Source organism: Canis aureus, chromosome 6, assembly GCF_053574225.1.
Source record: "Canis aureus isolate CA01 chromosome 6, VMU_Caureus_v.1.0, whole genome shotgun sequence".
Taxonomy (NCBI): domain Eukaryota; kingdom Metazoa; phylum Chordata; class Mammalia; order Carnivora; family Canidae; genus Canis; species Canis aureus.
This window is the reverse complement of record NC_135616.1, coordinates 22,451,313-22,463,724: the sequence shown is the minus strand read 5'-3', so window position 1 is coordinate 22,463,724 and position 12,412 is coordinate 22,451,313. Positions and strand designations below refer to the sequence as shown.

General features: G+C 35.7%; 1 pseudogene; it reads right to left on the bottom strand.

Annotated features, from left to right (window-relative positions):
- Positions 1-5,063: 5,063 nt before the first annotated feature.
- LOC144315356 (sterol-4-alpha-carboxylate 3-dehydrogenase, decarboxylating pseudogene) lies at positions 5,064-5,946 on the bottom strand (annotated as a pseudogene).
- Positions 5,947-12,412: the final 6,466 nt, after the last annotated feature.

The following is a 12,412-nucleotide window of genomic DNA, read 5'->3' as shown; positions in this document are numbered from 1 at the left end:
CCCTGGGCTGAAGGTGGCGCTAAACCGCTGAGCTACCTGGGCTGCCCGAATTGGTTTTATTTAAATAGCAAATTTTACAAAGATTTTAGTATAAAGTGACAATGTCAACTTACTTTGACTTGAAAATTCCTCACTTGAAAAATTACTTCTCTTTCTAAATGTTATGTTCAAGTCATCCTCCTGATAAGGTAATCTATGCATATACAGGAGAAATATCATTAAAATAATTTATTCTTGGGTCTTCCCTGATCCAGAGAATATTTTAAAAAAAATTTCTTGTGTACTGCTCAATGCAAAAAGTAAAGCTCAAGTTGGTTTTAAAAAAGCTTAAGACATCACATATCTTTAATATACACATATACATAAATCTTATGTTTATACTTATAAATAAGTATACAGACATAAATGTAATCACTGCCAGATTAAAATAAGAAGATAGGTGCTTGAGAAGTAGTATGAATAAGATTAAATTGGATACTAACTTTTTACAAATACTTTCAGAGTTCAAACATAGATACTGGCTTAGTTGTAGTCATATGTGAAAATGATTCTCCCAAACAAGTTGCATTTCTTTCTTTCTTTCTTTCTTTCTTTCTTTCTTTCTTTCTTTCTTTCTTTCTTTCTTTCTTTCTTTTTTTTTTTTTGCATTTGTTTCTATGTTTAGAAATCTCCATTCCTTGTCCAGGACTGCTATCTTCAGTCATGTTCACCCTCATGCTTCTCCCCAGTGTTTTGAGTTGACAAATTAAATGCAAATATATATTTCTTATCCTATAGTCAGTTGGAGTGATGTGAAGTATGTTGGAGGGACAAGAAAGCTTAGAGTAGGGGGCATGTTTCCTAGAAGTGGGAGCTTGTCAAGCTCCCACACACATACCGCTTACCATATTGTCAAGGTAGACAGAAATAAGATGCTCCTGATCTCTTGCTTCTTCTCCTCGCTTGGAGGAAGGAAAGGGAGAGGGTGGAAAAGAAAAGGAGAGACGCCAGACAGCCCTCCACTCCCTTCTGGCTTTGGTAGGCCCAAGAAGAGGAGGGGAGTAATTTTGAACTTTAATGAAGGTTGGGAGTTTGATTATTACTTTGCCTGAACATAAAATTTACTGGAATGTATCTCCTGGATCCATTGGAGCAATTAATGTAACAGGATGCTTTTATAAAGCAGACAATGACTGGAAAAGTTATGGGCTTTGCTTGAGGTTTATCCAGAAAAGGAGAAAATTAAGCCTCACTGAAAGGGTTAGCAGGAACAATGGAAAAAAAAATTTGCTTCACTATTGCATCCATGAGTCTGAGTTGTGTGGTATTCTAGGTGACAACTGTGGCTTGCAGCAGCTTTAGATATGGCTGGGAAGGGAAGGGAAGGAGGAAGGGAATTTTGTTTTACACAAATTCACTATATACTAATATATATGAAAATAATCCTAAGCATTGGTGTTAAATAAGGATAAACAATTTGCTATTGTACATAGGCCATGTTAATGTGGTCTTTTTATACCACTAAACCTTTAGTGAGGTAAATTTTAAAATCGATACATTTTTGAAATCTGTGTTTCAGCTTATATTTACAATGTATTTTAAACTGCAATATTCTGTTTCTAAGATGTTTATGTTTGTGGAATATGGGAGATTTAGGGGTAATTTCCATTAAAATTTTATTATATTCATTTATAATTTATAGGGCTGTTATGAGGCTCAAATAAGATAATGCACCTTACAAGTCTTTGAAAACTTTAAAAAATGTTAGATATTATAAATACTATTATTGTATTAGTACTAACAATTACTTTATAGTTATGACACAAAATACTTTTGTCTTTAATTTTTGTGTCTTTCTAGCACTAGGAATATTAATATATAAAGTTATAAAAGCATCAGGTTATCAGACTGTATTATTTCTGTTTTGAATTTTAAAAGCCATTTAATAATGGCTTTTATATTTGAATAAGTGTAGAAAGAGAAATCTAACCATAACACATACAAAAAAACAATATTTTTATCACTGTTTGATATTTTTTATTTAAATTTTTACAATAATTTAAAATAGTTTATTGAATAAGTGATAATACATGCTTCAATATATGACAAAATAATAACACACGTAGAAAGATATGGAAGGAACATTATTTAAATAATAGTTCAAAAAAGCCAGTCTTTGTGATCATCTCTTCTCTTGCCTACAATTAGTCAGTTTTGTATGATAGAACATGTACTTACAAATAACCTATTTTATATAATAGAATTTTTTTAACCCACCTTTCCGTGATTCACCCTACATTTGATATTTACTGGTCATTTATTGCAATCAGCTTTTTATGCCATTTCATATCAGTTTACTACATTTTTCTTAATCCCTGCATAATCCTCTATTGTACAGCTTTATAGTAATTTATCTGATATGTCTTCTACTTTTTTTTTTTTTTTTAAGTCTGAGAGAGAGATAGAGACAGCAAGAGAAAGAGAACGAGTTGGGGAGAAGAGGGAGAAGCTCCATCCCAGGACCCTGGGATCATGACCTCAGCCAAAGGCAGATGCTTAAGCCCACTAAGCCACCCAGGTGCCCCTGTCACCTACTTCTTTTTTTTTTTTTTTTTTGTCACCTACTTCTTGATATTAACAGGGTCAGCTGAATTTTCAGATATTTTTATCTTTGAGAAAGCTGCTGGATGTTTCCTAAAAGTGGGCTTATTGGTGTATTGATTTGCAATATGAATTTTTGTATCTATACTTCTAAATTATTTTCCAAAAATAGACATATTCCATCCACAAAAGACAGTAATACCTATTGTGTCATAGCTTCACTAACATAAGATCTTATTAAAATATTTTGTCTTGTTTCATTTGGAAGTTTAGAAATGGGGCATTGTTGCTATTTATAGCATATTTCTTTTTTGGTGTATGTGAAAGATCTGAACATTTCTAAATTGATTTCCATCTAGTTTTCAGTTTCTCTGAAATTATTATTCATATAATTTGCTTTTCCTTTAAATGAGATTTTTTGTATTATTGATTAGTAAGATAAGTTTAATAATTTTTTTATTTTTATTTTTTTAGAGAAGTTTAATATTAGATTTGTCCTATGACTCTATCTAGCTTTCCTTTTGTGTAGGCAAGAATTCTCAACATTGTAAAGCTACGCATAATTCTGACATTAGAATAATTTTGACTGAAACAGATTCATTTTAAAAATTCCTCCTTTTTATTTTGTGAAAAGATTATGAAAAATTAATCTGGAGAAATAAACATGTGGAGTCCAAGAGAACAAAAAGAATGCTACTAGCTAATTCAAACAGACTAAAAAATTAAAAAAATCAACAGATCAAGAGATTAGAATGTGAAGTCCAGGAGAAGACTAGGTTTATCTCATAATTTATGATTGTGGCATTTTAAGTTAATGGGGGATATTATAGATAACTTAATAACAGATTAAAAGCTACATCCAAAATATGTTACTATTTCTTCTTAAAAATATTTTATTTATTTATTCATGAGAGACAGAAAGAGAGAAAGAGAGAGAGAGAGAGAGAGAGAGAGAGAAAGGCAGAGACACAGGCAGAGGGAGAAGCAGGCTCCATGCAGGGAACCTGAAGTGGGACTCGATCCTGGGTCTCCAAGATCACGCTCTGGGCTGAAGGCAGGGCTAAACTGCTGAGCCATCCAGGCTGCCCAAATATGTTACTATTTGTATTAGAATTAACTCTGTATCAACTTACATATATAAATAAACAATAAGAAATGCTAGAAGATAACATAAATATTGTTTCCTATTTTTTTGAGTGTTGGTTATGGTCTTAAGGACATTATAAAACAAAAAATTCCTAAAGGAAAAATATATGACAATAAAATAGACATGCAATTAACAAAACACACCAGAAAATAAAAGACAGACAACAAACTCTAAAAATATTTATAACACATAAGCAGTATTTAAGGAGCTTATAGAAATGGATTTGCTAAAGTAGCAAATGAAGTCATTATTTTAATAGAGCCGTTTTTCTGATATGTTTTGATGCAGTTTTTTTTTTTTTTCTTGGACATGACATTTTGATTAGTCTGGGAAGAAACCAAATTCTTTGAGCCAAACATCACCAAAAAATAGAAGACAGTGAATTGCATGCTCTTTACCTTTTGGAAATTGGTCTGAAGGGTTCTGTGAGCAATAGCTGCAGAGAAATAGTCCTTTCTGCATCATCTCATGGAGTTTCTGCCCAAACTCCAAACAGATTAAAGAGACTCTTCCCTCTGACCTTTTCAAGTGGTTCCTGTCAACTAGCCCCATGTCCCATATTAGAAGAGAAGCCACACAGCTGAAATGGTAGGCCACTGGGACAGACTACCACCTTACAGCTAAGAAGGACAATAGGGCTCTGTTGATCAAGAGGGTCGGTTCCATGAAAGAATGTTTTATGAAAAAACAAAGCAGGCAAGCACACCAGCTGTACCAAAGAGAGAACTTGGAAGCATATATAAGGAGGTGAACAACCAACAGTCTTTTTCTTCTGGAGATTGAGGGGGTGGTGAATTCATTAATTCTGATTTTTTTTTTTTGAAATGTACATTTGAAGTTTCACCATGTGTTTATAGCTTCTACTTTTCTTCTAGGATATTTGTAATATGTGACTCCTTGAACAGTCTTTGACCCTCTTCTAGTATCAGTTTGCATGGAAGTAAATTTGGTTTTCCATCATCAATTAGCAAATGAGTTGTTTCTTCCCTACAGCATCCTTCATTATATACAGGGACATTGGAAAGATAAGTAATCCAGGAGACAGGAGGGGTGGGAGAGAGGGAGAGGTGGAAGGAGGAAGGGAGATAGGTAGGGAAGGAGAGAACACAAACAATATGAAGCTGCCTGCTTTAAGAAATAGAAATCGAATCCTACTAAGGGAAAAATGCCTGTTGTTTCTCTACCTTTGTGGAAGAGCTGGGTGTGTTCTCATCTAACTACAGGACTAGATTGAAGCTCAGAAGAAATTCACTTGAAGGAGATTTGTTTGCTGGTCCTCAGGGAAGAGTTAGCAGCCAGGGGATGATACATGGAGAGAGCTCAGTCTTGGGGTGCCTCACTCGACCTTCCCCGGTTGGTGAAAACTCTGCATGGTTCTTTCTATGGCATCTTGCATCGTGACCAGTGGCTGGGGGTCCATGACCTTTTTGGTCCTTTCACAGCTGTAATCGTGAATGTACCATCCAGTGAGACCCACATTGGTTGGAAAGTGGGCTGCAGTTGGATTATAGAACTGGTTGCCACGGCCACACTGTAGGAAATGTGGTACCTGGGAGCTTTCTCACTCATGGCCACATCTCAGGAGAGGTGCTCTGCCGCTAGGATGTGTCGGTGCACCTTGTCCACAAAGGTGAAGTCCACCAAATTCTCCCCATTTCCAATCACAAACTTCATCTTGCCTTTCCTGGATGCCTAAATGAGGATGGGGGCCAGCTAGGGTTCCTTGTACCTAAAATGCCATAAGGGCAGACGGCCATGGTTAAGAAATGTCTCTCTGGGTCATTGCCCCCAGGACTGCTCACTCCTATAAGATTTTTTGTCTCCACATAGTAGTCTATGGGCTTCACGGCAAATAGATGGTCTTCAGTTCCAATTTTGATTGACACCCTCAAAGATGATACTGGCACTACTAATTAAAATGAGTTTCTGAACCCCAGCCTCTTTGCAAGTTTCATTGCTATTCTTGGTGCCAATATAATTCACTATGTAAAAGAGTTTTTTGTTGTTACTAGATGGTGAGGGCGACACACAGTGGACAACAGAGCTTATACCTTTCAGAATTGGGTACAGATCCGGTTGGCTATAGAAGACTCCGAAGGAATGTCGGACCCTTACTGCATATCAAATACATTGACAGTGTGGCCTCTTGCCAGAAACTGCTCCACCAGGTGCTGCCCTAGGAACTCGGAGCCTCTGATCACTCTGCACGTATGGGCCATCCAAAGGTTGTCGCCCCCAGCTGGTAGAGGCTCCCACAACCAGTCTCAGTGTGCCCACAGCTTGCATCCTAAGACCTCCTGCTGCTGGAGCCACCATTTTCTCTGATGCAGTCATTTTGATGTCAAAGATGTTTGGTAAGGGTATTATTATTAACCTTATTTTTCATAAATAATTTTTTTCTTCTGACATTAAACTTAACACACTTTCATAGCTATTACACACAAATTGCAATGAAGAAAGTTATAATTATCCATAATCCAAGAATAATCATTTTCAATATATTTGCTGAATATATTTCTAGGTTCTGTTGTTCTTCTCTCTTTCCTTCTTTCCCTGCCCCATCCCTCTTTCTCTCCTCTCTACCTTCTAAAACAAAAGTACCATCCTAGATTGAATGTTTTGGGGATTTTCTTTTTTTTTTTTTCACTTAATATAGTTTGGGCACATCCAAAAGCCAACTACATAGTAATTTTTTATTTCCACAGAGTATTTTTTACAATATGGATCTAGACTATCTAAATACTATCAATGACCATTTAGGCTAATGTTATTTTGCAGTACTCTAAACAACTCAGATGTACAGATTCTTGTACCTTACAATGTGTCTGATTATTTAGGTTAAATTTTCAGAAGTAGCATGTATAGGTCAAGGTATTCACACATTAAATATTTGATGCCTATTGTCGAATTGCCATCCAAAATATTGTGCCTGGCACTGAGGTGTTACCTTTTTTGCTCTCACTTTTTATCATGTCTTTTTTGTCATTTTAAAATTTTTCAATCTAAATATTGAAAAAAAATCATTTAATTTGCACTTACTGGATCGTTAGTAAAGTTGAATATTTCTCATACTTTGATGACTACATTTAAAAAATTATTTCATAATTATTTCCTACACATTTCCATCGTCTGTTCTCTCCTCTTTCTCTTTTTAATTTTATTCAATTCAATTCAAATTCTCTCCATTCAATTTAATGGGAGAAAATGTAATCATTCTTAGTCAATTCATATAAATTTAGTCAAATTAAGATTAAAAATGTAGGATTTTTCCTCAATCTTGTATCTTCTCAGGGACATTTTTCCTTTATGTACCAAAAATATCATCAAGTCTGGAAGAGTTGGAAGTTCTCAGACACTGTTATTGACATTTTTCCTATTGGCTTGTGCTGAGAGACCTCTCACCTGATTCATTCTCCATTCTTGGTGCAAAGGCATGTCTTTGTAACCACTGCAAATCTTTTTCAGACGGCCAGCTCAGGGTGCCACATCCTTGATATTCTCAACCAAGGACCATGGAAGGGGCTGAGGGATTGCTTTCTCCTTGTGTCCTACCAGAGTATGTGAGGATTCTCATGACACTGCCTCAGATTGCTTCCTGGCATGCAAAAAAACATGTTTCCTCCTGAAACATCTGTGAGATCAATCTACCCCTCATGTGCATGTGTACTCTGGAGCTAACATTAGGTAGGACAGGCTTCAATACCCTTTCAATAACTCTCACTGATTCTTTTCACTTCTTCCTGACTTGCAAAAATCTTTATCAGTTTCAGGTGCCTGGATATAGCACTTACCAATCAATTATTTACTCACTCTGTACCTATATTGATACAAAGAATTTGGCTCTAGATGCTAGAAGGATCTGGCCTCTTATAACATAAAAAGCTAAAGCATATGCCAAAGGGTTGATTTTTAATTTTTGTACAAAAGCTAATCATTGATTCTTTCTTCCTATCTTCATTTCTGTAGTTATGATAGTTACCTAAGAGAAACCAGCATGCTCAAGCCTCATGTTTCTCTGGTTATTTTGTTGGTGTTGTTTCTCTCTTTTTCTCTGTTTTCTCTCCTTTTACTTCATACACACACACACACACACACACACACACACAAACACACACACATCCTTATACATTCTAAATTGACAAAAAAATTCATATATAGAGTCTTCACTGAAAGATTTACGTTGATCACAGGAAGAACTTAGGCAACACTAAAAGTGTTGTAAAGTATTTCAAGATAAAGAAGTGCCAGGAGTCAAGAATTTATAAACTTTAGTAGACTTTATACTCATTTTCAAGACTGAAAAGTCTTGGGGAGATCTTTATAGTGAATTCCTTATAGGTTTTGCTTGTTGTTGCTCACATTTTTAAATTTTTGTTTTGTAAAACATGCCATGCAGGATTTGCTTGCTTATTCACTAAGTGGGAAAGAAAGGTCAACCAAAGAGTAAGACATAGTGTTCCAGCCTCTAGACATGAAAAAACTGAGGAAAGAAGGACTAAAGTCTTTTTAGGAAGAATGTTTCCTTTATCTCCTTATATTTTTCCTATTCCCTTCCATCATCCTGCTTTCACATTTTCTGGAATTAAGCACCTGCAAATTAAATATGCCCACCTAATTTGTAGCCCTGCCCTCTGAAGACACTCTTAGCAACACCTTTCTTTCTGTGTATACAAATGTACTAAAAATGATAGACACAGAGTAATAAAAATGTGTATGATAAATTAAATTGTCAATTTGTCCAGTTTATACAGAAATGTACCTTTTTTGTTGCATTTAATGACTGATTTTCTAGATTAATGTAACTATAAGTGATAAGATGTCAGACATTTGGTTTTAAATATTAGAAAATGATTTGAGGGGCACCTTTATGTACCAAAAATATCATCAAGTCTGGAAGAGTTGGAAGTTCTCAGACACTGTTATTGACATTTTTCCTATTGGCTTGTGCTGAGAGACCTCTCACCTGATTCATTCTCCATTCTTGGTGCAAAGGCATGTCTTTGTAACCCCTGCAAATCTTTTTCAGATGGCCAGCTCAGGGTGCCACATCCTTGATATTCTCAACCAAGGACCATGGAAGGGGCTGAGGGCTGAGAGTGGCTCAGTTGAGTAGACATCTGCCTTCAGCTCAGATCATGATCTTGGGGTGGGGGGGGTCCCTGCTCAGTGGGGAGTCTGCTTCTTCCTCTTTCTTTCTCTCTTCTGTGTGTTCACTCTCTCTCTCTCAAATAAACAAATAAAATGTGTAAAAAAATTAAAGAATTAGATTTAAGTTCACTATCTTCTGTTATTGTTTTATTCCAGGTCCTGTTGTGCTGTTTCAGTCCTAAATTCTTCATTTACTGCAGTATACTACAGAACACAGACTAAGTATTCTAATATCAGTACTTCCTTAAAAGTCTTGGACTATCAGTAAAAATCTAATTGTGGGAGAAACACCCAAGGGGCTAAGCCTTGGGTTGGTATTTCCTGTAGTTTATGGTAGTGTAATGTTGGTGGAATAGTCAGCTCACTGCAATTTATTATTTCAAAGCTATTGATGTTACCCACACCTATCACAAAAAAGCCAGGAATTTTTACTTATTTGAGGTATACTTAAGTGTCTTAAAAAGAGTAATTGATTGGTGTGTTCATCTGAAACAGAATATCTACAACTTTCTTAAATATTCTCCTTTTAAATCATTGAAATGTTGCCAGAAAACATAGGAACAGCTGTTGAGTAGAGTATTAAATTTAGAGCAATATTATACAGGAGTGGTGATTTAGACATGACTTTAGGCATAATTATCACTGAAATATTCTATAAATAGAATAGTACAGGAAAACTTCAAATGTATAATTTCTGAAACTGCAATTGTCTATGGAAAAAGGTGCAAAGTAGAACTTCTCTACATATGGTACTGCTTCTTCTGGGATATGGTAGCAATTCCACAGATCTATGGAACGTGGCTTCTTACTTGCCTAGTTTGTCATGTTTTGGCACCCTAATTTTTACTCCTTTAACCCTAAAAATTTCAAGGCAAAATCTTATATATTTATATTCAAAAATGCTTTTCAAAGAATATACTTTTGAGTATTTTGATAGAAAAGTAGCTGCAGGTGACTTTCAATTAATTTATTCATTATTCATTTTGCATGTTTACTGAGTTCCTACTTTGTTCTATGGATTCTGGGTAAGATGAAAGGATGTCATTTCGACATAGTAGAACATCTTAGTAATGGAGTAAAAAGTGAAAAATTACTAGGTAAGGTGACAGTTAACTTCTGTTATTTTCCCAGATTTTTATAACCTTGTCTTCCCTTACCTAGAGATATGGAAAGAGACAAAGAGCATTTTAGCAGAGCTGTAGAAATCAATATTATTTTATCTTTGGAAAATAATGAACTCAGTCTTTATGAAACCTGTATGTTTTATCTTGAAACTTCTTATTGCCATTTCTATACATTCTAGAATGCTGTTTCATACTGACAACTAGGATATTCAGGAAAATGGTTAATTTATGTATGTTATCTTTCCAATCAATTCTGTGAATCCCTGTACTTTATACTTTGCCTACTGCAGGCACATATTTTGAATTAAAAGTAAAGATAATGATATTTTAACCAAAAGACTTCTATAATTAGCGGCAAAAATCTAAATAAATAGAATGAGAAGGCTTGACAGGAGAAACTTCCTCAAAGAGGTGAATATCGAGTTTGTCATTAACAGAAAGAAGAGAAGAAGCTGCACAATTGCCTGTGAACTAGCACAGCAATAGCAATTTCTAGCTCCTTATATGTGCTCATATGGACTTCACACTTACCTATAGAAGAGCTACTATCTTGTTTTAGTCATATTTATTTTAAATTCTTATGTTCCTCTCCTGATCTATAGGAAAGAAGCCTACAGGGAAGGAAGCATACTTTATTCCTTTTAAAAAAATAAATGAATACATGAACAAATTATTGCTTGTGTGAAATTAGGTTGCTAAAGGGAGAAGAAAGGGAGAACTTGCATTTATGGTAATGGCTTCTTTGAAACAAAGCTGGCTTAGGTGGATGTTTCAGATTCATTTCCTGAGAAGCCAACTGTGAGATGGAGTTTGTTGAGTAGGGGTTTACATAAAGACAGCTTTGGATTCAACATTTGTGAAATGGAGGCACTGTAGCAGGCATGGGCAAAAGGAGACATTGAGAAGGCAGCTCCAGTCATAGCCTCAACCAATCCTATGGATAGCTCTGGAGCTAGAATGACCTTTTAGTGTTATAGGCCACATTGATCAGGATTCTTTATGCTTGCACTGTTGAGTCATTGGGTGTTGGGCACCCTGGGAAGGGGCATGATCTTGCGAAAGGTGACTCTCTGCAGTTGAGGCAATCTCTAATGTTTCTGGCAGTTGAAAGCTGGCTATTGTCAGCACTCTGCAACCAGAGCAGCTTCATTGATATAATTCTTCATCAGTAGGGATCTGGAGTGTGTCTTACAGTGTCTATTACAGTGAGGTGGAACTAGACTATAAAGACCGGTAAATCAGAAAGAAAGAGTTAGAGTAGATAAAATTATGAATGGTGAACACGTATCTTTTTTTAAAGATGTATTTACTTATTTGAGAGAAAGCGAGAGCATGTGATCCAAGGGAGGGGCAGAGGGAGAGAAAGAATCTCAAGCAGACTCCCTACTGTTCGCAGAATCTAATGCAGGGCTTGATCTCATGACCTGAGATCAGATCTGAGCCAAAATCAAGAGTCAGATGCTTAACTGACTAAGCTACCCAGGCTCCCCAGTGTCATTTTTTTTAAGGCACAACAATACCACAAAGTTCATTCCTTTACCAGGATGTAGGTTGCATAGGGCTGGGTGGAGAGGAAGGGAGTTAGTTTAGAGAACTGTTGGAGTAATCCTGTCATGAGGCAATGAGGCCTCGGCAAACTAAGAGCTGTGGAGATGACCTGAATAGAACCTAGTGCTTGAATGAATTGAGGGGTTGGAGAGGTCTGCCCAGCAAGTTTTAATCTTTATTGTGCCAGACGCTCTGTCTATATCTTGTGCTTAATATAAGGTAGACATTATCATAATTTTATGCTATAGCACAGCAAATAGGCACGCTGAGTGGTTAGATGAATTGTCTAAATTTTCCTTTCTGACAAGGGAGGAAGACTAGATTTGTCTGACTGTAGAAACTGTACATTTTTACACCTAATCACATATTTCTTCTGTCCATTGATAAACTAGAGCCTACATTTCATCTCTGAAGTGCAGTTATGCTGGAGAATGATGTGGAAACAAGATGGTAAAAGAAAGTGAAAGAAGAATATTTTGAGTTTTCAATGGTGAGGAATAAGGATTTCTAAAAATACACAAAAGTTTATCAGATAATAGAATAAGAATAGCACCCTCATTATGCGTTGGAACTATATTTGAAAGAGAATACACTTAAGTCATCATAAAAATTCCATAAGACAGATATTATTATAATCTTCATTTTACAGATGAGGAAACTGGGTCTTAGAGAATTCAAATAAACTGCTTGAGGTCAAGCAGCTGGTTAATGAGGTGGAACTGGATCTTTTTACATCAAGATTGCCTGACTTTAAAGCCACCAAACATCATACCTTGTTAAAATTTGCCTCCTTATCAATGGAGAGTATTTCATTAAGTCATTAAGTCATTTAGACCAATTGCTAATATATATCCTTACCTTTTGA